The sequence below is a fragment of the Alligator mississippiensis genome, chromosome 1 (genome assembly GCF_030867095.1).
Source record: "Alligator mississippiensis isolate rAllMis1 chromosome 1, rAllMis1, whole genome shotgun sequence".
In the NCBI taxonomy this organism is placed as follows: Eukaryota; Metazoa; Chordata; order Crocodylia; family Alligatoridae; genus Alligator; species Alligator mississippiensis.
In genome coordinates, this window is record NC_081824.1 from 36,698,954 (window position 1) to 36,724,387 (window position 25,434).

The 25,434-nt window shown below is 45.6% G+C and overlaps 1 long non-coding RNA gene across 2 annotated transcripts in view; it reads left to right on the top strand.

The window, feature by feature from the left end:
- Positions 1 to 22,534, top strand: part of LOC109284389 (uncharacterized) — a 44,503-nt gene extending 21,969 nt beyond the window's left edge. For both annotated transcript variants that reach the window (XR_009463063.1, XR_002091836.2), the window contains one exon: positions 17,899 to 22,534. This is a non-coding gene — a long non-coding RNA (uncharacterized LOC109284389). The remainder of the gene's footprint in view (positions 1 to 17,898) is intronic.
- The last annotated feature ends 2,900 nt before the right edge of the window (positions 22,535 to 25,434 follow it).

Below are 25,434 nucleotides of genomic sequence, written 5' to 3' on the forward strand. Positions count from 1 at the left end.
TCCAACCAAGGCTTTGTCTACTCAGATCTTAAAAGCCTCTAAGTTGTACAAATTTTCCTTGTTTCCCCTGCACTCTCTCTCTCTCTGTACTTTTCCTCATGCTGTTCCTATTTGTATTTTGAGCCTCTCTCATTTGTCTGTCTTTACCTCTTGTCTTTCCTTCTTTTCCTCTTGTCTATCCTTCTTTTGTTTTTTGTTTTTACTATTCCTATCTCTCCCCTCCCATAGCTTTTGGGCTCAGGAGGGTGCAGAGATGTTTTACGTATGGAAGAACATTAGAGGAAAACTGACTAGCATTCCTGTCAGCTTTCTCCTAGCAGTCCTTCCATGCACAAAGCACTTCATACAGAAGAATAACCTTATGAATAATGCTACATGCTTAGTGCCAAAACTAGCCCACTTGATTGGATAATCATGCTCAAAAAGTAATCATGAATGGCTCAATGTCTAAGTGGGAGAAGGTATTAAGTAGGGTTCCCCAAGGGTCTGTCTTGGGTCCGATACCATTCATTGTCTTCATTAATGACTTAAAAGATGTGCACTCAGTAAATTTGCAGATGACTCCAGGCTAAGTAAGATAGCAGATACTTTGGAGGATAAGATTGGGATTTAAAATGATCTTGAGAACTGGAGAAATGGTTTAAAATTAATCAGATGAAGTTCAATAAGGATTAGTGCAAAGTACTTAACATAGGGCAGAACAATTAAACATAAAAATATAAATTAGGCAATGACTGGCTACAGTGCAGTACTGCAAAAAAGGACCTGGTGGTAGAATGGACTGCAAGTTGCATTTGAATAGCCAGTGTGCTACTGGCACACAAGAAGTCAATTGTGTATCAGGCTAACAGGACTGTGTCATACAGGTCATGGGAAGTGATTCCATCACCCTTTGCAACATCAAGATCTCACCTGGAGTGTCCAGTTTTGGCACCACACATCAAGACCGACATGGACAAATTGGAAGTGTCTAGAGGAGAGCAACAAAAATGCGTAGAGGTCTAGGAAATATGACATAGAAGAAAGAGTTGAAAGATTCAGGACTATTTAGTCTGGAGAAGAGAGGACTTCATTACAGTGGGGAGCTGTAACAGTCCTTAAATATAGAAAGGTAAATAGGAAGGTGATCAACTATTCTCCGTGTTCACAGAAGACAGGACAAGGAAAAGGGGTTTGAATTGCAATGGGAAATTTAGAAAGAACCTTTTAAAGTATGAGAGTAATTAAGTATCTCTCTTAGATTTCCTAGAGAACCTGAGGAATTTCTGTTGTTGGAGTTATTTAGTGCAGGTCAGACAAATACCTCTGGGATATTTGACACAGGGAAGTTTCTGTTTTGAACAGAAGGTTGGATTAGATAGTTTCCAGCTCTGTTTTTCTATGGTTCTATTACTCTAAAATACCTACTCTCTACCACTGCATAACCCTGCCCCTAATAACTCTTTCCCTTAAACTCTTTAAAAATGGGGCTTAGATCCTCAACTCATGAAGGCTGTCATCTCTCCATTGGCTTTAGAACTGTTATCCTGTTTAAGATGTCCTGAGGATCTAAGCCCCTGCCCATTCTAAAATAAATTAAAATATAAAAGATTAGTCCATAAACAATTATTGCTCTAATCAACATTCTGCAAAACCTAGTACCTGCCTTGCGATACTTACTTTTATGAGTGCCAGTCAACTGCCATATGATGTTATGGCCATATCCAGTAAAGGACATAAATGTCTAAAGTGGGATTTAGGATATAAGGGCCCAAAAGGTGGGGCTTTATTTGTGTTGGCCTTTAGATACTACATAAAAGCCATATTTTTCACTTACAAAAAACTAGAACTCTTGGTTCCAAAATAATACCTTTTATTAGACAAACTGGAAAATGGCAAGAAAATTGTGCTTTTCTGCAAGCTTTCGGGATCAAAGTCCCTTCGTTGGCTCTGGGAAAAGTATAGGTGGTACAAGATGGTGAAAAGTCCCCATAGGTAGGAAATGAACTTCATTTTTGCACAGAGGGAGCTGAAGATGGAAGTCTGTCCCTCTGGGTCCATGGGTGTCTTCACTTGGTCTTTGTGCAACATTCCTACTGGCTCTTTGTAATCATACTAAGTCTTCCCTCATCCATGAACCTAAATGTAATTCAACTCTCACCAAAGCATTAATAAGAACCTGTGAGCTATAGAAAAAAGTATGAAAATATGGTGCTGCCTAGAATGGCAGATTGGAACTGGAGAGAGTTGGATGAGACAGACAAAATGTAACTAGTTTTTGGCTTATTAAGGCTTTACTCTACACGACCAAATTTGTTTTACCCTTAATTTCTGTAGAAATAGGATTAAGACCAGAGGAAAATGTAGGGTCTCATGAGTAAGCAGATGACTTCTGTGCAGTGAGTAGGTTCATACATTTGTATGTAGTCTGTGAAATGGCATAACAGATGATAGAATTTATGTTGGAAATGTGTTATAAAGGTGCTTCATGGTTTAAGGAGATCATGTTGTCAGAACTGTGTGGAGGACAGAACTCCGTATAAACCTCTGTGTAGAACCCTAAATCCAGTTTTCCTGACTTTCTTATGTCTGAGCTTTATTTTTTTTTTTAATTCCAGCCTTCCAGTAAGACTTTTGTTTAAATATATGTGCATGAGTATACGTCTCAGCAGAAACTCTGGTTGTTTGGGACTCTCTTTAGTCTTTTGAGTTGTGGTAAACTCTTCTAGTGATTATACAATACAGTATAAACATGATGTTATTAATCATGTGAATGTTACTATTTCACATTCTAAACAACTGATGGTAATGATGATGCAGCACCTGATGTGTGAAAATTGAAGACTGTTTTTCCCCCAAAGTGAACAGTTTGAAATGTGTTTACGTTGTTTCTGGGTGCTTACTATCATGCTCCTTGAAGAGAGTCTACCAGGTTCTCCTTCATTCGTGTTTGTTTATTGTCAGCAACCCATTTCTTTCCTACATTTTTGACCATATAACACACTTCCCCTTTAAATTTTGTCATTGCCTTGCTCTCTGCTATCACAGCAACTTCTAGCTGCTTGCTACTTACTACCTTCAAAGCCCTATATAGTGCTTTCCTTCTCCCCTGCTGCTGCTCCGTCCTCTACTCCACCAACTATATGTTATTGTATTGCTGCCTTGGTGAAGGGCCCCAGCCAGGGATCAGGCCCTTTGTGCTACATGCTGTACATGTATACACACACGTGGGTGTTGGTGCACGGCAGTTTCTTCTAGCTGTCAGTTTCTTGCATAATTTCTCTCCTTCCTTTATGCATAAATCCATGCAAAACCCTTGCTAAACTCATCATTAATGCCCCTATACCTGACCACACTTAAATCCTATTGAAAATTGCTTTATTCTACATCAGCCCTGCGTACATAGATTGAGAATGATAGTACTGTTCAGTTGAAGAAGGCGGGTGTTGGAAGGGGTATAAATGCTGTATCTGAGCAGTGTGAATCTAATGCTGGAAGACTGGGGGTGTGAGGGTGAAAATGTTGTCTGGACTTATGATTTCTTTCTTTGTTTAGTGATTACATTGTTATTGAGGCAATGTGCTTAAACAGTCTCAGTTAGTGAAATTGTTTGTATGAGAGCCATATCACACTTGGGTATAAAATGTCAGCCCCTGTAGCACTGCAGTGCAGTGCAGTGCAATGGGTCACATTTTGACAAGCACACAGCTCATGCATTTCTTTCCATGATAATACTGTCAGCTCCAATTTACAGCAACCCAGTTTAATGCAGAGCTTACCAATAATTTGTAGTGATCAGAAGATCAATCGAGATTTAGTGCTTGTTTTCTGAATGAACAATGAAGGGCTAGGTGGCCTCCAGGGGTTTGTTTTTTTTGGCTCAGTGGCTGTGCGGAGTCTTCAGAGTTCAGCTGCAATCTATTGATAGGAGTTTAATTTTAGGGTGTACATATATTAATATCTGACATGATTAAAGCAAAGATGTCACAATTCACGATGTTGGTTCTGGGATATTCTTCCTTTTTTTGTCTTACAAATGCAAGCAAACCCTAATAGCTGTGGTAGTTAGCAGCAGCATGCTCTAGCACAGCAGTGCAGTCACGTAGAAATCTTCCTGAAGGGTTTTCTTTCCTCTGCAGGGTGACCTCTTTGCTTGGCTCATTGAGATAAATTCTCTGAGATTCTTGACCTGATCTGATGGAGGTGGAAACTGAACTGTCGTTTTATAATCAGTAGGCTTCACATGAACACTCCGTATAGCATATATCGCTCTTTTCTTTTCTTTTCTTTTCTTTTCTTTTCTTTTCTTTTCTTTTCTTTTTTTTTCTTTTCTTTTCTTTTTAAATGCCTCTCACAATAATGCAACCATGGCTTGGTTGCTTCTGACACTAGAACATTTTATACAACCCGCTTTTTTTTATTCCCCCATTATGGTTTTGTTTATACAACACTGAGCATGTGAAAACAAAAAACTCAGACCCAGTAACTTCCTGTGAGCAGCAAGGCATTAAGAATAAGCTGTTGAGAGCTCCAGGGAGAAACATGCAGTGTGAAATCCTGGAGGAAAATGAGAGGTTGCGGCTGTTACTAGGAGAAAAACCCTTTAACAATGAAGCACAACAATGGGAAGATAAGACAGAGGAAAACGTATTTTTAGCTCAGTTAGCTCTAGACTTGCTTGTTTGTTTGAATAAACCTTGTGCCTGTCTCTCTCACATTGCCATCTACTGCATTCCTCCCACCAGGAGATCATTGTGTGATCTGAGATCTGCAGTTGGGATAAAACCAGGATTGCTAAAAACAGATGGTGTTCGAGTGAAAATACAAAGGAGTTTGCCTGGCAAAAAAGAAAAGTTACCTCTAATGCTACCCTGGCCCTGAACATATTCCTCTGAATTGGCTTGTAGAAGTTAAATTCTTCACAACAAACTCCATAGGTATTTTAAATGTTTCTGATATTTAGTGCGTGTATGTGTGTGTGTGCGTGTGAGATATATATACCTGACCAAATGTCAGTCTCCTGTTCTGTATTTAATTTTCCTTGCATATAATATATAATTATCTGTGAACTTGTATATTTACAATAGAAAATATATAGAAAATACATGCATGGTTTGTGGCAGAAAAGAGGTACAGACTGGCCTCTTATTCTTAAATTCTAGTACTCAAGAGACTTAGGCCACATACAGACATTCAAAACGCCCTAGGAGGAATCAATCTAAGTTATATGGTTTTCTCTAAGCGGCCTAGTTTGGATAGGGAATGAACGGTAAACATATTTGCCCTTGTAGGGGGTGCACAGATAGCCTGCACCAGCAGAGGCCTGCATGCTTCCCAGCCATCCCACGTGGGGCCAGCTACCACACCCTGTGCCTGACAAGCCCCCTGGATGGGGCCAATGACTTCCATGTGGCTGATGAGGACACGGCTACCCAGGATTCCATAGATACCAGGGTGCTCTGGAGCCACATCCAGACCATTGAGTGCTGGTTCTGGGCCTGTGCCACCAGCAGCAACTGATGGGAGTAGATTGTCCTGGACACCTGGGCTGATGAAAAGTGGGTCCAGACCTTCTGCAAGTGCCGGGCCACCTTCATGGACATTGTCACCCAGGTGGCCCCCCACATCATGTGCCATGACATCAACTTGCAGCCATTCCTCTCTCTGGAGAAGTGGGTAGCCATCGCTATCTTGAAGCTAGCCACCCCTAGCAGGTTTAAATCTCCACTACAACAGTAACCGGTTTGGCATGGGTAAGTTCATGGCTGGAGAGGTCTTCCAGGATGTGTGCCTGGTCATCCCTCTGTGGGGACTCTGACCCTATGACCCATTGGTCATGCCTCTGGCCCACCTCACAGGGCAAGACCAAGCCTAGGGGCTGCCTATCCCTGTTGCGGTTGGGGCACTACCCCACAGAGGGACCCAGGCCAGGAGAGGGATCACAGGGAGTAGAAAAGCTTCCTCCCCACTGCGCTCCCCACCTGGCAGGTGTGCTGGTGCCAGGGTCATCCACATGACTGTGCCCAGTGTGGAAGCATGGGGGTCCTTGGCTGGGTGTGCAGGTGCCAGGGTTGGGGTCTGTGGGGTCATGCCTGTGTGGGTTCCCTTGGGCTGTGTTGGATTCTCCTGGGCTTAGTGTTGGAGTCTGTGTGTATGTTGTGGGGTCAGTGCTGTAGGGGGGGGGAGGGGGCGAGTGAGACGACCACCCTGGGCACCAAAGCAAATGGGCACCAACAGGAGCTGCCCAGCTGTGGTGGGGCACAGGACAGAGCTGCGAGTGGCTTATTGGGGGAGGTGCGTGGAAATGAGGGAGGGCGGCTTCCACTGCTGCATGCAGTCCCAGTCAAGCATGGCGGGGGCATGTGCCCCCTGGATCTGTGTGTGGGGCAAAGGCAGGCTGCTACTGCTGGCTTTGCTGCAGGCACCAAACTTCATTGCTATGGCACTGTCTGGGGTGCTTTGTGACGGGTTTTTGGGAGTGCAGGGGCACAGCCCAGGAATTCAGGGGCTCAGATACTGGGGCTCATGTAGGGGACACTGATGCCTTGCTTCCCTCCTGCCTGCCTGCCTGCAGTTGGCACATGGCTGGAGTCAGGGCTGGGGAGGGGAGCTGTGCTGGCTACATGATGGGACAGCCTGGGGGCAGGGCCTAGTGGGTACTTGGCTGCAGCAGACAAGCATAGGCCAAATATTAATGCACCTCCCTGCGAGGGAGGGGTAGGGGGACCTCAAAGCAGGCAGGGATGCTGTAGGACAGCGATCTAACTTGAATCAATAGGGGAACACTACATACATTCTGTACATCAGTCTAACCTGAATCAATCTCATTTGAGTGTATGAGGTCTATCTTGGGTCTCTTACACCATTATTATACCAGTCTACGTGCACTGAACTTTTGTACGGTTTTCAGGTTTAGATTGCTCTACATTCACTTAGATTGGTCTAAGTGTAATGTCTGTACGTGCCTTTAAAGGCCAAAATATTTGTACAATTCAAATTAGCAAAATGCTCAAGTTTGAATGACTTGGAAAGGAGACGGAACTGCGTTTGTGACCTCTGCAGAGTAGTGTGTATTAAGAACCAGTGATTCTTAACTAGCTGCACCCTGGGGTGCAGTGAGATTTTTTTAAGACTGCCAAATAACATGATCACGGTTAGTTGTGGAAATGCCTACACACGATCCATAAAATAAACCCAGATTTCAGATAGAAATTCATAGTGTCAAAAATATGTTGACCCATTGTAGTCTTTCTGAGTTCTTTGTAAAGGAAGAATTATTATTCCATAGTCTATTATTATTACTATTATTATTCCATAGTCAAGAAATGAGTGAAAACTAAGAGCTGGCATTTTCTGAGGGGTGCTTCAAGTCTAATGAGGGGTGCCTGTAGTCCAAAAAGGTTGAGAACCACTGGCATACTCTATAGTCATAGTAAAAACGGTGGATTGATACCTCGTCTCTCTTAAACTCTAATGAGGACAGGCTCTTGGTGCCTGGATTTTATTAATATTCCTGAACTCAGGCATACAGACATGAATTATTTGAGGTCAAGTTGCAGTTTTTCCTGAGCCACTTAATACCAGCTCAGAAAAAAATATTCAGACTCTGCTCTCATTGCTGGCAAAAGATGGCACATTAATCCACTCTGCTTACTTTGCAGTTATTTAGATTTATTATTTCGAGATTATTTTTTTTCAGAACTTTGGCCTCAAATTAGCAAAAGTACATCTCTAGAGGTGCCTTCATCATCTGTTTTGGAAATACAATTATAGGGAGATCTCTTACTTCCAGATTTTATATTTAACTTTAGTTAATAAGGCTCCTGAACTGAACAGTCTTGTCTGAAACTGTGCAGTCTAAATACATATTTTGCCAATTGAGGGCCCTCTGCATTCGGTATTTCTGAATCTTTTCTGTTTGTGCCATTTGTTGTGCTGACTGTTTTCAAGTGCATAACTGCTCCCAGTAGCCTGTAATTGCAAGGTCAGGCTAAGGTGAAGCTGTGTCTTGTTTGGGGAAAGACATGAACAGTCTGTTTAGGCCATATGTTGTTGCCTTGTCCTTTTCTTGAAACCTTTGGATAGCTCAGCATGTTACATATAATGAATAGGAGCATCAAAATCATTCTGAGTACATGATTGGGGCCACTTTAGCCTCAGTGTAATTGGCAGCTTTCTGGATTCTTTTTCTGCTTGAGTTTTATTTGGGTGGGGAGGGAAGAAGTGGTGTTACTCTAATCTGACATTTGATCTTGAATGTACTCCTCTCTACATTTCAGAGATTTTCTTACTACAACATCCTGCTTCATTTCAATGCCTACAAAACTGTCATTTAGTTTTTGCATTTGTTTCCAAAATCAGTTTTTTGATCCACTTGGACACTGGTACATTACATCAACCAGTAGCTAGTAGGTATGTGGGAGAGGTGGAGAGAACTGGCTTTTAAATGAGACTTTTTGTCCCTATCACTCCAGACAACCAGGAAAGCGTTAAATGGAATTAGAGGCATATTGCTTTGACAAGCAACCTATGATAATATCAGGCCCCCCCATGGATGCTGAGCCTGGGATTTTATCCTGGTGATTCATTTGGATTCCATAGCAATGAGGGGCAGGGACCCTTTTCCTTTCCCTTCCCCCCCACCCCCTCCCTCCCAAAAAAACCACAACAAAAATCCAACAAAAAATAAAGCTTCATGTAGCGATTAAGGTTGCTAAGTAACAATCTCCCCTAACTGGAGTTGTCTATCACAACATTTTCTCAGCACCTAAAATTAAGGCCATGCTAGATCTTACACTGTCCACACAACTCAAGGTAAACTCTAGCCCCATTGAGTTGACTAGCACCAGGATTTCACCCTCAAGTCTCACCAATTGTAAAGAAATGCACAGGGCAGCATAGCCACTTAAAGTTAAATCCTATTATACCGTTACATGCCAAAGTGGCACTTAGGTAGCTGTATTTCTGGCACTTGCATACAGGTTGGATTCTATTTTCACCTGTGGTGGATTAGGATTGCTCCATATACATGCCTATCAGAGTGCAGGGGGTGGAGGCCCTTTTATCTTTTAACCCAGTGGCTGAGGTACTTACCCAGGGAGGGAGAGATCTGGGTTTTAGGTCTCCTTTTATCCAGAGAGTGCATGAGTTTGTCTTTCTCACTTCACAGAGGAGTGTTCTACTTGGCACAGACTCCAGCCCTCTATTTGAAGCCGGCTCCTTGTATTCATTGGGTAAAACCAATGGGATAATTTCTGCTCTATTTGGGGCAGGGGCTAGGGCCAAGGCCAGAACCTATGAAGCCTCTGTTATAGGACTGCATCCATCTCAGTGAACTACCCTCCCTTGGGGCTACTCTTTTCCTCTTCATTCTATGTATCTTCCCCTCCTGGATGCCCAGTTTCAAGGGGAAGGTTGAAGAGTGCTTTTGGTAATGCCTAGCCATTGGCCTGGTGGCTACAGCACTTTGGTGAGAAATGAGAAACAGAGTCTAGCCCCCTTAGAATATGGGTGTTATGCTCCCCAGATAAGTACCTGAAATGCTCCACTGGGGTGATGAGGAGAGCCTCCATGGGTCCCAGGAGCATGATTTGTCTGAGAAAGGAATCCCCACAGGGGACGGGGCCCTTTTGTTTAGGGAAAACTCCTAGGAAATCCCTGAAGGAGGCAAAGGCCAGGGTTAGGGATTAAGGTCCCAACAAGTGGGTTATTTCAGTAAGGTTGTAGGGTGCTGCGGGGACACTGGGGTGCTCCCATTCCCCTTTCTGGGGGGCCCTCTGCCCCAGGTCATCAATGCTACCCTACTACAGCTTGCTGCCCGTTTCTCTTCTTTTGGGCTATGCGCCTCATGCTTTGTAAACCTTGTACCCTATTAGAGTATAAGAATGCATAATATTTGCTGAGACTCCCTTTTCTGATTACCTGCTCCCTTACCTGTATGTAAAGTATATAAAGAGTATTTGCACTGATTTGTATATATACTGTCTATGGGTCCTATATCTTCTGTATATATGTCCTATTTTAATATTCTTATCTTTTATTAAATTGTGTATAGTTAAGTCCAAAATGAACATGGGATGCCAATGTGAGGATGCAGTCAGTAAAGCTAGCTGCACCTTGTCATGCATCTACAGATGCATCACGAGCAGGGCCAAGGAGGTGATCCTCCCCCTCTATGCGACACTGGTCAGGCCATGGTTGGAGTACTGTGTCCAGTTCTGGGCGCCACACTTCAGGAGGGACGTGGCCAGCATCAAGAGGGTCTAGAGGGGCAGCAGGGCAGATCCTACGAGGAGAGGCTACAAACTCATGCACACTCGGGATAAAAGGAGACCTGAACCTGTTCAGCCTTCACAAGAGAAGGCTCAGAGGTGACCTAGTGGCTGTCTCTAAACTTACCAGGGGGGACCAGCAGGAAATGGGAGAGACCCTGTTCCCCTGAGCACTACTGGGAGTAACAAAGAATAACGGCCATAAGTTGTTTGAGAGTAGGTTCAGGCTGGACATTAGAAGGCACTACTTCACAGTCAGGCCAGCTAGGATCTGGAACCAACTTCCAAGGTGCTGGCTCCTACCTTTGATGTCTTTAAGAGGAGGCTTGATGATTACCTAGCTGGGGTCATATGAACTCAAACCTATCAGGGGTCATATGAGCCCAGTATTCATTCCTGCCCAGGGCAGGGGGTTGGACTTGATGAGCTACTTAGGTCCCTTCCGACCCTACATCTATGAAACTATGCAGTCCCAATACGTGTCATCATAGAAGTAGGGTCGGAAGGGACCTTGTAGATCTTCAGGTCCGACCCCCTGCCTGGGCAAGAGGAAAACTGGGCTCAATTGACCCCAGTCAGGTAGGCATCAAGCCGCTTCTTAAAGACCCCCAGGGTAGGAGCCAGCACCACTTCCCTTGTAAGTTGGTTCCAGATCCTAGCCGCCCTGACTGTGAAGTAGTTCTTACGGATGTCTAATCTAAACCTACTCTCCAACAACTTGTGGCCATTATTCCTTGTAATCCCGGGGGGCGCTAGGGGAAACAAAGTCTCCCCTAAACCCTTCTGGTCCCCCCTGGTGAGTTTATAGACAGTCACAAAGTCCCCCCCTCAGCCTTCTCTTGTGAAGGCTGAACAGGTTCAGATCCCGTAGCCTCTCATTGTAGGGTCTGCCCTGCTGTCCCCGGATCATGCGGGTGGCCCTCCTCTGGACCCTCTCAATGTTGTCCACATCCCTCTTGAAGTGGGGCGCCCAGAACTGGACACAGTACTCCAGCTGTGGCCTGACCACTGTTGCGTAGAGGGGGAGGATCACCTCCTTGGACCTACTTGAGATGCACCTGTGGATGCACAATAAGGTCCAGTTAGCCCTGCCGACCGTGACCTTGCATTGTTGGCCCATGTTCATCTTGGAGTCAATGATAACTCCAAGATCCCTTTCTGCCTCCGTGCTCTCAAGAAGGGAGTTTCCCATCTTATACGTGTGCTGCTGGTTACTACTGCCCAAGTGCAGCACCCTGCACTTGTCAGTTGAAACGCATCCTGTTTTTGTTAGCCCACCCCTGCAACCTATCCAGGTCTTTCTGCAGTCTTTCCCTCCCTGCTAACATGCCCACCTCACCCCAAATTTTGGTATCATCAGCAAATTTGAACAGGTTGCTTTTCACCCCATCGTCCAAATCGCTGATAAAGAAATTGAACAGTGCGGGCCCAAGGACCAAGCCATGGGGGACTCTGCTACCCACTTTCCCCCAGGTCAAATATGACCTGTCCACCACCACCCTCTGAGTACGACCCTTCAGCCAATTTGCAATCCATCTGACTGTGTAGGCATCAATGCCACAGTCGCCTAGTTTTTTTAATGAGGATGGGGTGGGAGACAGTGTCAAAGGCCTTGCTGAAGTCCAGAAAGACTACATCCACAGTGACACCTGCATCCAATGCTTTTGTGACCTGATCATAAAAGGCAATCAGGTTGGTCTGACATGATATGCCCCTAATGAAACCATGCTGGTTGCCCTTGAGCATCATCCCCGATGCTGGCCCATCACAGATGTGCTCCTTGACGATCTTCTCAAAGAGTTTCCCTAGGATTGAGGTAAGACTGACGGGCCTATAGTTGCCCGGATCCTCCCTCCTCCCTTTTTTAAAGATGGGGACCACATTGGCTATCTTCCAATCATCTGGCACCTGGCCCGAGCACCACAAGCACTCGTAAAGCCGTGCCAAGGGCCCTGCAATAACCCCTGCTATCTCCCTCAACACCCTCGGGTGGAGAGCATCTGGACCTGCTGATTTGAACAAGCCCAGCCCCTCCAGAAGCACTCTAACCCGGTCCTCCTCAACCTTAGGTCTTGAGGCATTCCCCTCGAGTCCATCTTGAAACACGGGGGAGTCCCGGTCCCTGCACAAGAAAACGGAGGTGAAGAATTTGTTAAAGAGGTCTGCCTTCTCCTCTGGTACAACCACCAGATTGCCCAGCGTATCTTGCAGGGGCCCCACGTTTCCTTCTTCATCCTCCCTGTATATTTGAAAAAGGACTTGTTATTATCTTTGATCTCGGACATTAGTCCTAGCTCTATGTCCGCCTTATCTCTCCTAACAGCCCCCCTACAGGCCTGAGCAGTGGAGGTATACTCTTCTTTGGAGATAGCCCCCCCCCTTCTACCGGATGTACGCCGCCTTTTTGGCAACCAGGCAATCCTGGATGTCCTTGGTGAGCCAGGAAGGCTTTGGGCACTCTTGCCCCCCTTGCTTCTTGTTGGGATTGTCACCCCTTGGGCCCTGAGTATCGTCTCCTTAAGTAACAACCACTCATGTTGGGCACTGAGTTCCCCTGCCCTCGAGAACCCCAGCACCTCTCCCACCAATCTCCTCAACTCGTTGAAGTTGGCCCTCTTGAAGTCTAGGGCTACCGCCTTGCTGCAGGCCCTTGTCACCCTGCACTGGATGACGAATTCCAGCAAGCAATGATCACTGTCACCCAGGTGGTCAAGGACCTGGAGCCCACTTACCAGACCATCCCTTGTGGCCAGGACCAGGTCCAACAGGGCATTTCCTCTGGTGGGACTGTGCACCTCCTGGGTTAAGTGGAGGTCCTGTATCTTGGCCAGGAACCTCCTGGAACGGTCCGACCTGGCTGACTGCTCCTCCCAGCAGATGTCTGGGTAATTTAGATCACCCATGATAACTGCATCCCTTGCCTTAAGTGCCTCTGCAAGCTGGCCTGAAAATTCCCGGTCCAGCTCCTCCCCTTGGTTGGGAGGTCTGTAGTAGACCCCCACCATTAAATCCATCTCCCCACGACCCCCTTGTATTTTGACCCAGAGCACTTCATCTTGCCCCTCTGACCCCATTTTGCTGGCAGAGGATGGGTATTGCTCTTTGACATACAGCGCCACACCCCCTCCCTTCCTTCCTTCTCTATCGCGCCTGTACAGCCTATAGCCCCTAATGCTAACTGCCCAGTTGTGGGATGAATCCCACCACATTTCTGTAATCCCTACTATGTCTGGGTTTGAACTGGCTATTCTGAGGGTGAGTTCCTCCTGTTTGTTCCCCATACTACGAGCATTGGTATACAGGCATTTAAGGCCTTGCATAGCTGCTTGTGCCACCCCCCGATTAGGAAGACTATCTGGACCCCTGTTTCTTACCTGGGCACTCCTTGCATGTGTCACCTGTCTTGCTCGGGTGGTGGCTCCATGTCTTCCTGCAGGCCCCTCCCCCGGAGAGGCTAGTTTAAAGCTCGCCATATGAGATCAGCCAACCTGGAAGAGAAGACACACTTGCCTTTAGGAGAGAGGTGAAGCCCATCCCGCCCCAGCAAGTCCCCTGCCTGAAAGCATGGATCGTTATCTAGGAACCCAAGGCCCACCTGGCAACACCAACTCGGTAAGCACCAGTTGACCTCGCCAATGCAGGCCTCGTGTCGCCATCCCTGCCTACTCACCGGAAGAAGAGAGGAGAATACCACCTGTGCCCCTGTCTCCTTAAGCTTGGCCTCCAGAGCCTCGGAGTCCTTCATAATGCGGTTAGGGTTTCTCCTGGCCACGTCATTCATTCCCACATGGATGACAACCATGGGGTATTGGTCTGCAGGTCAGATGTAGGCCGGGATCCTCTCTGTGATGTCCCAAACCCGAGCCCCAGGCATGAAGCAGACCTCCTGTGTCATGGGGTCAGGCCAGAAGATGGGACCTTCCAGCCCTCATAGGATGGAGTCTCCAATGATGAGGACCCGGTGTTTCTTCCTGCTGGTGTTCGATCTCCGCCCATTCCTTGCCGCGTGGGGAGTGGCATTGTCCCTGCTGGAGGCATTTGCTCTGTCTTCCTCTGTCACAGCTGCCAGGGCCTCAAACCTGTTCCCCAGGTGTACCTGGGGAGCTTCCACCACTGTAGGCTGAGCAGCTCTGGATCTGGACACCTTCTACCACTCCTGCATTGGACGCGTCTCCTGTGGGGGCTGTACAGTGGGCGACCAGGCCGGGTCGTGACACTGCTCTATAGGGGAGGAGGAAAGCTGCACCCAGCTGAGCAGCCATACCTCCCCAGTGCTTCTGCCTTGCTAGCATTCCCTTCATTTGGAGAAGGGGCATATAAATTGAGTACCACCTGGGTTACAGTTGCATGGCACAAAGTAGTTTTCCTAGAAACAGAATGTGTCTGGGAAGTGTATCTGCTGCATCAGGATGTTCCTGTTGCCTCTCCAGACTACCTCCTGGGATGCCATACTTCCTGAAGACAAGGATTTCCTAGGGTAATATCTTCTATCGGACCAACTATGTATTTGGGATAAAGTTAAACAAGCTTGTGGATACAAGGCATTCTTCATCAGGTCTCTAATCACAGGAAGCCTTCATCATCACGGCTACATCACTCTTCCAGAGCACACTTTATGTTCCCAGGAGGGCTTACTCTGTCACACAGTTGGCCATGACTCTGGAAACATCTTTTCTTCTACATTCTGTTTTCCAAAACCAATGTTTTATTTGGGCACGTGTTGTACGCAAGATAGTACAGTAGTATAAATATAAAAACAAATGGGGTCATAAATATCAACACCGTATTAAAACAAAGAAGGTTTATGTTGCAGGTTGAGCCTAATAATGATGCCTTCTGAGCCCTGAATTATTCAGTACATACTTGCTATTCCCTAGCTAGCTATGTTAGTCATGCAGGTGCAACACAAATTTATCTTCACTCCCAGTGCTGGTAAAGCTGCTGAAAAGCAAATTAAGTGTCAGGTACAGGACTAGAACTATGTTACTTTGTTCCAGAGCCAGTGCTTAATACTGAGTCACAGTATTGACCTCCTGATCAAATCCCTAAATATGTTAGTTATAACCAGCTAAGAGGTTCAGTAATATGCCATGTAGAAATAATACCTTATTTTTACCTACTATTTCTTCAGCTGTAGATCTCAAAGCACATTGAAAACGTAGGTAAATATTATATTGTAGTTGAACTAACTACGTACAGTAATTTGTGAGCACAGATATGCCTTGCAGCCTCACTTAGAGGATTTCACGATTCAGTTTGAAGAGGTTGGCAGAGGCAATTGTCTACCACCTCTCAAGAAACTAGATAGGTTTTATACTCAGTAGTGTAATAAAGGGTAGGGGAGATTGGGGCACTAGCCCCAGGCACTGGCCCTGGGGCAGGTGAAAAAATAAAAGTGACCGGTCTGCCAGACTAGGCGATACCACAGCCAGTGATGCTGCCCTGTGCCTCATGCAGCTCTGCCCCCCATGACATTCTAGCAACATATTATGCCTCTATTTACATCAGAAAAGGGACAGTATCTCTTTGTAGCATCCTATATAGCAAAGTTTCTAGAACCCTTCATTTATTACTAATTTTGAGGAATGTAAGTGGAGATACTCTCGTGCGTGTATATCTTTAGGACCATAGAGGAGCATAGAGAATGCTCCAAACTTTTGAAACTGGCAGAGTATTTTTACGTTCATTCACATTAAACTTTTTGTTAAATCTTGGTGCATTGCTGTAGCCTGCCTTTATTTGTATTTAACTTACTTGCTGTGGAACTTGAATTGCTTCAAACTCTAATCTCATGAAGGCAAACGACCCAGGCTCTTATGAGGGTGCATACAAATGGGTTTGCGCGTAAAGCTGAGTTCTTCCTCAAGAAATGTGTTATGGACAGATGCTCCCTGTTTCTGTGGAATAGTCCATGTGGAAGAAAACAATGCTGCATCCTGAAAGCAGGACAGAATGACTTTTAGAAAAAGCAGAGTGCTGTGGAGTGTGGGGGTATGTAGGGCAGTGATCAGTGGCAGAGAGCAGTCGTCATTTAGAATTATTTATTTAGGCTCTAAATACTATCTCCCCATTCCCCCTCATCATCTGTGAGAGTCACCACATACCGAATAGAAGCATTGTTCCGGCATTCAGGAGAAAGAGACATAGAAACAGGAATGGATTTTAAATCTTAAAGCTAGAGGTTTAATTTGTCAACTTTCAGCCATGGGATCTTGATTTGTTTTTGATACAAGATTGAAAATTCCCTCCCTATCAAATTTCCTTTGCCTTCATACACAGTAATCAAATCCCCTTTCAGCCTTCTCTTCAATAAGCTGAATAGATTAAGCTCTTTGTCTTGCATCATACAGTTTGTTTGCCAGACCTTGGAACATTTAGCTGGTTCTCCTTTGATTTCTCTACTGTATTTTCATATCCTTTGTGAAGTATGGACAGAAGCATAACTGAAAGGGAGCTTCAGGGGACAGTAGCCCAAATGCAGCTGCCATAGTGAAAGCCGGGAGTGCCATCACCACCATTGGTATTGCAGCAGACAGCACTATCCTGTGCATTGTGGCTGCTCTGCTAACCCTCTGAGTGTGGACACCAGAAATGGGTTCAGTGTTCTAGACACAGCCATACCAGTGCTTTTGCAAAACTCTCCTATTACTTGTGGTTCCAGTGGTACATCTGTACCAGGGATTCTCAACCTCTGGCTGGCAGCTGATATGTGGCCCACAGAGCCAAGGCATCTGGCCCATGGGGCTCCCCCAGGGATGAGCAAATTTGATGGTTGGGGGATCACTGGCAATTAATATGGTCACCTTCCTCCCTGCCAAATTCCCAAACCCCAAGCCACGCACAGCGGGTTGGAGGCAGGCCGAGTTCCCTCCCCAACATGACTGGATCAGGGCAAGGCCGTACCTCTTTCCCCACCATGGCTGGATCAAGGTCAGGCCATACCCCTTCGCCCTCCAGCTAGATCTGGCCAGGACATACCCCTTTCTTCTGCAGACCTGGGTTGGGGCTGGGTTGCTTGCCACTGTCATCTGTGTGGCCAAATGGGGCTGTATGTGTAGCGGCATAGACTTAGTGAAGACTTTGAAACAGAGTTTGTGCTTAGGAACCTTGGAGGGTCTGTAGTCTTGTTGCAAGTCCATGTTACCTTCTTTTCATGGCTACCCAGGCAAACTGGATTAAAGGCTGCCTGAGTTAGTCTGTTCTGAGAGCTCATACTGATATAGCCATACAGAGGCAAAAGGTGATGTCTGAAAGCCCTTGGTGGCCGTGCTGCACAAGACAGAGTCCTTGGCTGTGCTGCCAGTGGCACCATGGCAGCCAGTCTAGCAGCATAATCACTTCTATGATTTTACCCCCTATTTCAGGGTCGGTGCCTGGGGCTGGTGCCCCAATCTCCCCTCTGCCTCTCTTTGTTAAACTACTGTAATCATACTGATCTTCAAGTTGTTCTCTGAGTTACTGTTTTCTAGAAGAGAGATTCTCTTCCTGTTGGCGTAAGCTGCATGATTCGTTTCCAGAGTTGGATTTGTTCGCATTAATATACATTTTGTTGGCATGGGCCATTTAACCAGGGAATTCAGAAATGTTGACTGGAATTCATTATATTTTTAGTCTCTAATTTTGTTGTTCTTGCTATTGTTGTTGATAGATTCCTGAATGAATTGCTTCATTTTTCTGATGATATCCCAGGACTGGTTTCATGCTAATTGTACTGCAGTAAGGAAAGCCATCAAGCAGATGAAGAACAAAGCATCTAGAGTGCATGGAATCCCCACTGCAATCTTCAGACAGGGAGGCGAGGAGCTCACATCACAACTTCATGACTCCTCATCTCAAGGATCTATAATTATGAGGAAATCCCAGGTGACCTCAGAGATGCCATGACTGTGACAATCTTCAAGAAAGGAGACAAGTCCAACTGTAGAAACTACAGAGGGATTGCCTTGCTGTCCTCCATAGGGAAGATCGCTGTGAGAGCTCCACTGAGCCATCTCCTTCCACTTGCTGAACAGCTCCTCCTGGAATCTCAGTCGAGAGACATGACTGACATGATCTTCACAGCTCGCCAGCTTCAGAAGAAATACTGGAAACAACATAAGCCTCTCTACATGGCCTGTCACCTCGCAAAAGCGTTTGATTCTGTCAACTGAGAAGTGCCATGGAGGTACAGATGCCCACCAAAATGCATTGCCATTCTTTGCCTGCTCCATGACAGTATGTGAGTGGTGGTTCTCAGTAAGTGATCTATTGCATTACTTTGAGGTTAAAATGGGAGTTCAGCCAGGCTGCATCATGAATCCAACACTCTTAATATTCCTTGCCACGATGCTACATCCGACCACCAGCAAGCTTCCAGCCAGAGCGGAGCTAAACTACCAAATGGATTGTAAGCTGTTTAACCTCAGTTGACTCTGAGCCAAAAGCAAGATCAATCTGACCTCAATCATTGGGCTCCAGTATGCTGATGATGTAGTAGCATCTGCTCACTTGCAAGCAGACCTTTAGGCAATTGTTGATGTCTTTACCAACGCACACAATGCAGTTGGACTGATGCTTAACATTCAGAAGACTGAGCTCCTAATGAACAGTCCCCAGCTCCAGTAATCCAGATTCATGGTGAGACTCTGGAAAACTTTGACCGTATTTCCCATGTCTTGGAAGCCATCTCTTACAGAAGGCTGGCATCAATGAAGAAACCCAGCAGGGTCTCAAATGTCCAAGTGAACAAGTGTTCAAAGATTGCAACATCAGATCTGAAACCAAGCTCATGGTTTATCAAGCAGTCGTGATCCCCACCTTGGTGTATGGAGCCGAGACATGGAAAACATACAGAAAACATGTAAAGTTGTTGGAGAAGTACCATCAACACTTCCTGTGGAAGATCCTCCAAATCCAGTGGAAAGACAGACGCACCAATGTTAGTGTCCTCCTGCAAGTAAATACCGTGAGTATTGAGGCGATGATCATCCAACATCGACTTTGTTGGGACAGCCATGTCATCTGGATAGCTGACTCCAGACTCCCAAAGCAAGTTTTATTCTCCCTGCTCAGCCAAGGTGTACGCTCAAGAGGTGGGCAGAGAAAGCACTTCAGGGATGTCCTTGAGGCCACCTTAGAAAAATGCAACCTTGATGTCAACTCATGGGATACTATAACCCAGGACTGCCTCATAATGGAGGAAGCGTCTGCTGCAGGGATCTCACTACTTTGAAACCTCAAGACAACAACAGGAGATGGAAAAGTGGGAGTGGCAGAAAAAGCATGTTGCAGACCACATCAAGAATCCAGCATCACTCACCCCACCCAGAAACGCATATCTGAACTGCAGTAGATTTTGTAGATCCCGGATAGGCTTCATCAGCCATCTTTGGACATGCAGATAAGACACTCATGGAAGACAATCATCCTTGACTGCAAGGGATTGCCAAACAAGAAGAGTTGTTGCATTATCCCTGATAACACCTTTAAATAGTAGAGTTAGTTGACAGCCCTCGATTCTGTTGGTAGTGTTGAAGTAATGTTACCATGATGGCCCAGGAAACATGCAAGAGGTGATAATGCTTCTAGGTAATATCTTTTATTGGACCACCTGAGGAAAGGTATTGAGATACATAAAAGCTTGTCTAGGTCTCTCTTTGGAATTTCTAGAATTTTCTAAAAGCAAATGTTAACTCTTCAGCTTGTTTCTTATTTGTTTTCTTTAAGATTCTTGGGAACGGATCATCTTGGCCTGCTTGTTTGAAAATGTTTGATTTTAGTAGATACTTGATGTATCTACATGAGAAATTTACTGTGGATTAGACTAATTAGCTCCACAGTAAATATATTGGTGTCTACACAGGCAGGGCTATTGGACTGGAGTAAACTAATAAACTCTGCAGCCAGTTTTGGCCAGTTTTTTAAACACTTTTGCTTTTAAATTTGGTTTCTAAGTTGTTTTGCTGGCAATTACTTTAAGCTTTGGGAAACTGCCCCTTTTAAAGTTCCAAGCATAAAAATCACTGGTTGGTACCATATTTTGTTTGCACAATGAAAATCTAATCAGGTTATGCTTACTGGTTCCTAGGCAACCACTAATTTTTCAGTATAGTGATTATGTTTTCTTTGTCCATCAGAATGTGGTCCAATACTGAGCTACTCCTGTTGGATGCTTGATATTGTATGTAAGTAAATTTTTATGTATGGTTTTTAAAGGTTTTAAATACTAAATGGCCCAGTGTTGAGGTCATCCATGATAATTTTTCTTTCTACACTTGGTCCAGTTCATCAGTGTGATTGAACTGTCTGTAAAAAAAAAAAAAAAAAAAAGCAAAAAAACCAAAAGCTCACTGGGGCCCTTATCTTCAGTTTTATAATTAGAACTTTATTCTATAAGCATTTTTATTTCTGAAATTCTTTAGTGGTCATGACTATAAGAAGTAATGGCATCATTATCAAGTGCCTCCCTCTCCTCTGTTTCATGGTATCTTTTTAGATCAAGTTGCAAACGTCATGGCTAATATTCCAGTTATATGATCCTTCCCACCAAGTTTCAATGATACCATATTGTACTTCTCATACCTGAGCATCTCTTATTTGTCTTGTTTCCTAGTATTTGTGGATGATAAAAATACATTTTACACATGTCCCTTCGTGGTTTGATTTGCCAGGTTTACTGTGTTGCAGTGCTAATGTACACAGTTGAGTATATGTACCATGAATACCCCATTATAGCTACCCTAGCTAGTATGTAAATGGAAATTAATACCCCAATACTACAAAGATGGAGGCCATCAGGATCAGCCAGGCCCCCCACCCCCTCATAATATATACTCCAGTGTTTCATACACCAAACCCTTTCCATATTTTCCAACTATTTTCTTTCAGAATCTTTTGCAATTTCTCTTCTGAAAGGTGGGAAACACTTAAGAGAAGGTTGTCTGGAGTTTCCTCTCTTTCAGATCCCTTCCCTCCCCAGATCTTCCAGGATCTGGGGAATGGCACCTGCCTGATGTGGTGTTAATAACATCAAAGTATATCCCTGCCAAATTATTCTTTTCAGATGATCCCAGAATTCTGCCTATTCTGGCAGGAGGAGCCTTTGTCTGAATCCCTGGAAAAGACCAAGCTGTCTTGCTGTCTTTCTGTCCCTTGTGCTGATCCATTCCTTGTGCTGGATCCTGCTCTTAGAACTATATATTTTCTTTGGTTGGCTGTGTAGGTACTCTGTTGGTCTGGTGGGGATCCGTACTCATTTCTTTCCCCAGCTGCCTATAGGGCCTTTTTTAGGGTTGTGTGTTTATTTATTTAAATTTATATGCCACCCCTACCAATAGAGGCTCAGGGCTTCTTGCAGGCCATTCTTTTCCAGATTTCAAACTCAGCTCATGATAACAATACAGTATGTTCATCTGCAAAGATACCCTTTAGGTCTTCCTCCTTCTGATGGAAACGCATTGCTAGTTGATATTTGTAATTGTTCATAAAATAAATGAGGATAGTTTTAAGTCTCATCACAGTCATGCCTTAGCAAATTAGAATCACAACAATGATACCTGTAAATTTACATGTCAGTGACTATACTTGAGCCCCTCATCCCATTTTTAAATTATGGAAATAATAAATGCCTACCTTATTTTTCTTAGCACACATCTTATAAATTAATAATTTGTCTGTAGAAGTTGCATTGTGTTTATTTCTGCATGACTTCTAGAATTGTATCTTAGAACATATAATTTTGTTAGAGAGACAAGAAGTGAACAGCTTTCACTAGAAGCAATAATACATCAACATAGTCTATAAGATATCAGGTATGATGTCTTTGATTATCTAAATACAAGACTAAGGTATTTCCTATGGATTAGAAGAATACCATCAAATAATTTTAACAGTTTTTTTTGGTTATTCCTTTGTATTTGTACTTGGTTTCTGAGTGCATAAATATTTCCCTTTCTGTATCAGCATTGGCCTTTAGTTAGTAAACACTTGTATTTCTTCTGAATTTTGAAGGCACAAAAATGGCTGTTGTTTTTCTTCAACAAGAACAGCTCCAACATATGTAGCTTCTTATACTTAGCAAGATGTATTAATTTTATGCATCAGCATAATCAATGACCATATAATGGCCATGGGGAACATTTGTTTTACAACACAGCACAGGCAGAACAAGATGTATAAATCAGTGGTTACCTAGAAAGGGAATACTTGATGTATTTTTCCTTAAAACATTTTCTTGTGCCTATGACTATATATTTGCTATGGTGACAACATTGGTAACTATGGATTAAATAATTTTATGTATATCACTGCTGACAATATAACTGTTGAACCAGATGGGACAACTGACAACTGGTGCCCAGGAAAAAGCCAACGTATTAAATGGGTACTTTGTGTCGGTCTTTCATCAGTCCCATGGGACACCCATGCCCGCTACGAGACAGGGAGGTCCAGGTGAGGGAGATCCCCTGCCTCCATCAATGCTGACCTCATGAAGGAACACCTTGAGAGGCTGGATACCTTCAAGTCAGCCGGCCCTGACAATCTACACCCCAGGGTACTCAAGGAGCTGGCAAGCATAACCCAGCCTCTGGCACGGATCTTTGAAAACTTCTGGTGCTCTGGTGTAGTGCCCGAAGACTGGAAGAAGGCCAATGTGGTGCCTATCTTCAAGAAAGGGAGGAAAGTGGATCCGGCAAACTATAGGCCCATCAGCCTGACTACTATCCCGGGGAAGATTTTAGAAAAGTTTATTAAAGAGGCCATCCTTAATGGTCTGGCCGACGCCAACATCCTGAGGGATAGCCAGCACAGGTTTGTTGCGGGTAGGTCTTGCTTGACTGATCTCATTTCCTTCTACGACCAGGTGACCTATCACCTGGACAAGGGAGAAGAGATTGATGTCATATATCTTGCCTTCAAAAAAGCCTTTGATTTGGTATCCCATGATCGCCTCTGGGCAAAAAGAAGGTACCCAGTAACGTGGGTCCTCTGCAAGACATGCTAGGAAATCTGGTTGTCACACCAGACGACAAGGCTAACCTATTTAATGATTTCTTTGCCTCCATTTTCCTCAACAGGTACCAGATCAACCTGTCTGCTGAGACCCTCTCAGGCCCCGGGGAAGGCACACCCAGGCCTAGGGTCGGTGAGGATCTAGTCAGGGAACTTCTGGAGGGACTGGACGTATTTAAATCAGCTGGTCCTGATGACCTCCACCCCAGAGTGCTGAGGGAATTAGCAGAGGTCATTGCGGGACCCCTGGCACGGCTTTACGAACACTCATGGTGCTCTGGTGTGGTGCCAGAGAACTGGAAAAGGGCCAATGTGGTTCCCGATTTCAAAAAGGGGAGGAAGGAGGACCCAGGGAACTATAGGCCAGTTAGTCTTACCTCGATCCTGGGTAAGCTTTTGGAGAGAATTATCCTGGCGCATGTCCACAAGGGGCCAGCAGGGGAGGTTATGCTTAGGGGCAACCAACATGGGTTCATTAGAGGCAGGTCCTGTCAGACCAACCTGGTGGCCTTCTATGACCAGGTCACAAAATCCTTAGATGCAGGGGTAGCAGTGGACGTATTCTTTCTGGATTTCAGGAAGGCCTTCGACACTGTCTCGCACCCCATTCTCATTAAAAACTAGGGGACTGTGGCGTCGACACCTACAGTCAGATGGGTCACTAACTGGCTGGAGGGCCGCACCCAGAGAGTGATGGTGGACGGGTCATTTTCGACTTCACCCCTCAGGAAAACTAGGGCAGACTCCGGCAGTCCTCCCTGGCTCTGCTATGCTCACCCAGCCACATCGGCTGCAGCCAGGTCACTCCACATTTGGGTTCTCCGCACCAGCAGTCCCTGCCTGCTCCTGCCGCCGCAGCTTCTCCACTCTGCTCCTGCAGGCCTCTCTCAGGGGCTCTCCGAGGGACCACTGCGCTGAGACTCTCAATCCGGTCTCCAGCCTGTCCCTCAGCCCCCTCTCTCTCTCTTGTCCCCCCCCCCGTGGGAAAAACTCCTCCCTCTCTTATCCAAGCCTCTCAGCCAATCCCAACTCAGGGCCCTTCCCGGGCTTTTGTTAAGGCTCTCTTTCAAACTGTGCTGGGGTTACATCACCCCTCCCACTTCCAACAGGGCTGCTCCCAAACAGCTTCACTTGCCCTCAGAGCCTACAGTGTCCCCTCTGGGACAAACTCTGTCTTTGCCAGGCAGCCCTTCCCATTCTGTTCAGGTGGGTCCATTTTTTTAAAGGCTGCTACATCCTCCCCCGCATCAAGGTTTGCTGTCCCAGTGAACCAGGCTGGATGCAGTCTCAGTCCCTTAGTACTTCCATGGTGAAGAGATGGAGACCTCACCGCTGACTCCCGGTGCATCGTATGTCTGCCGGGATACTCCTTTCCTTATTCGAATGGGCCGGGGTGTATTGAGCGCTAGCTCCTTGGAGCTAACTTCTTCACTGCCATCAGGACTCCAACCCTGACCACGTGGGGACTCCAACTCCTGGTCCCAGTTAATATCGCTCTCCTGTTCCTCACCGGTGCTACCTGCAGCAGGATTTGATGAGACTCCTGTTGTATTCTGAGCCGGGCTACTACTCTGCCCAGACTGAGGGGAATCCCCTGGGATGGGCCCCACACTGGGGTCCACGGGGTCCTCAGGCTCCAAGTGATGCCAGGCGACCCCAGTACCTAGGTCTAACCCTTCAGAATAGAACTCTTCAGACTCACTATTGGGCTCGTGCCAGTGTCCAGTGAGCTCATGTCCTTCCTGCTTTGCACAACAGATCCGCCGCCGTGTGGTACCTTCCCGTGGGGACTCATGACCCCCTTCTCTTGTCAATGGGGGTCCCACCAACTCCCCTACTGGAAGGAGCAAGTTCCTATGCACAGTCTTTTCTGGGCCCCTTCCACTTTCAGGGTGTATTTTGTAGACTGGTAAATTCCCAAGTTGTCTTTCAATAATATAAGGAGAGGGCCGCCATCTATCAGCAATTTTGTGTTTTCCTACCACCCCAAGGTTCCTCAGCAGCACCCTATCTCCAACCTGTAGGCCTTGTGGACGCACTCAAAGGTCATACCTCTGCTTCGATGGGCAGCCTCCATTGCCAGTCGGTACACTCACCGCAGTCTCACTCTCATCTTTTGAGCATACTGCCCATATGATTTGGATTCACCCTGGTCCTTGGCAACCCTGAAGCAAAGATCTATTGGTAGTCAAGG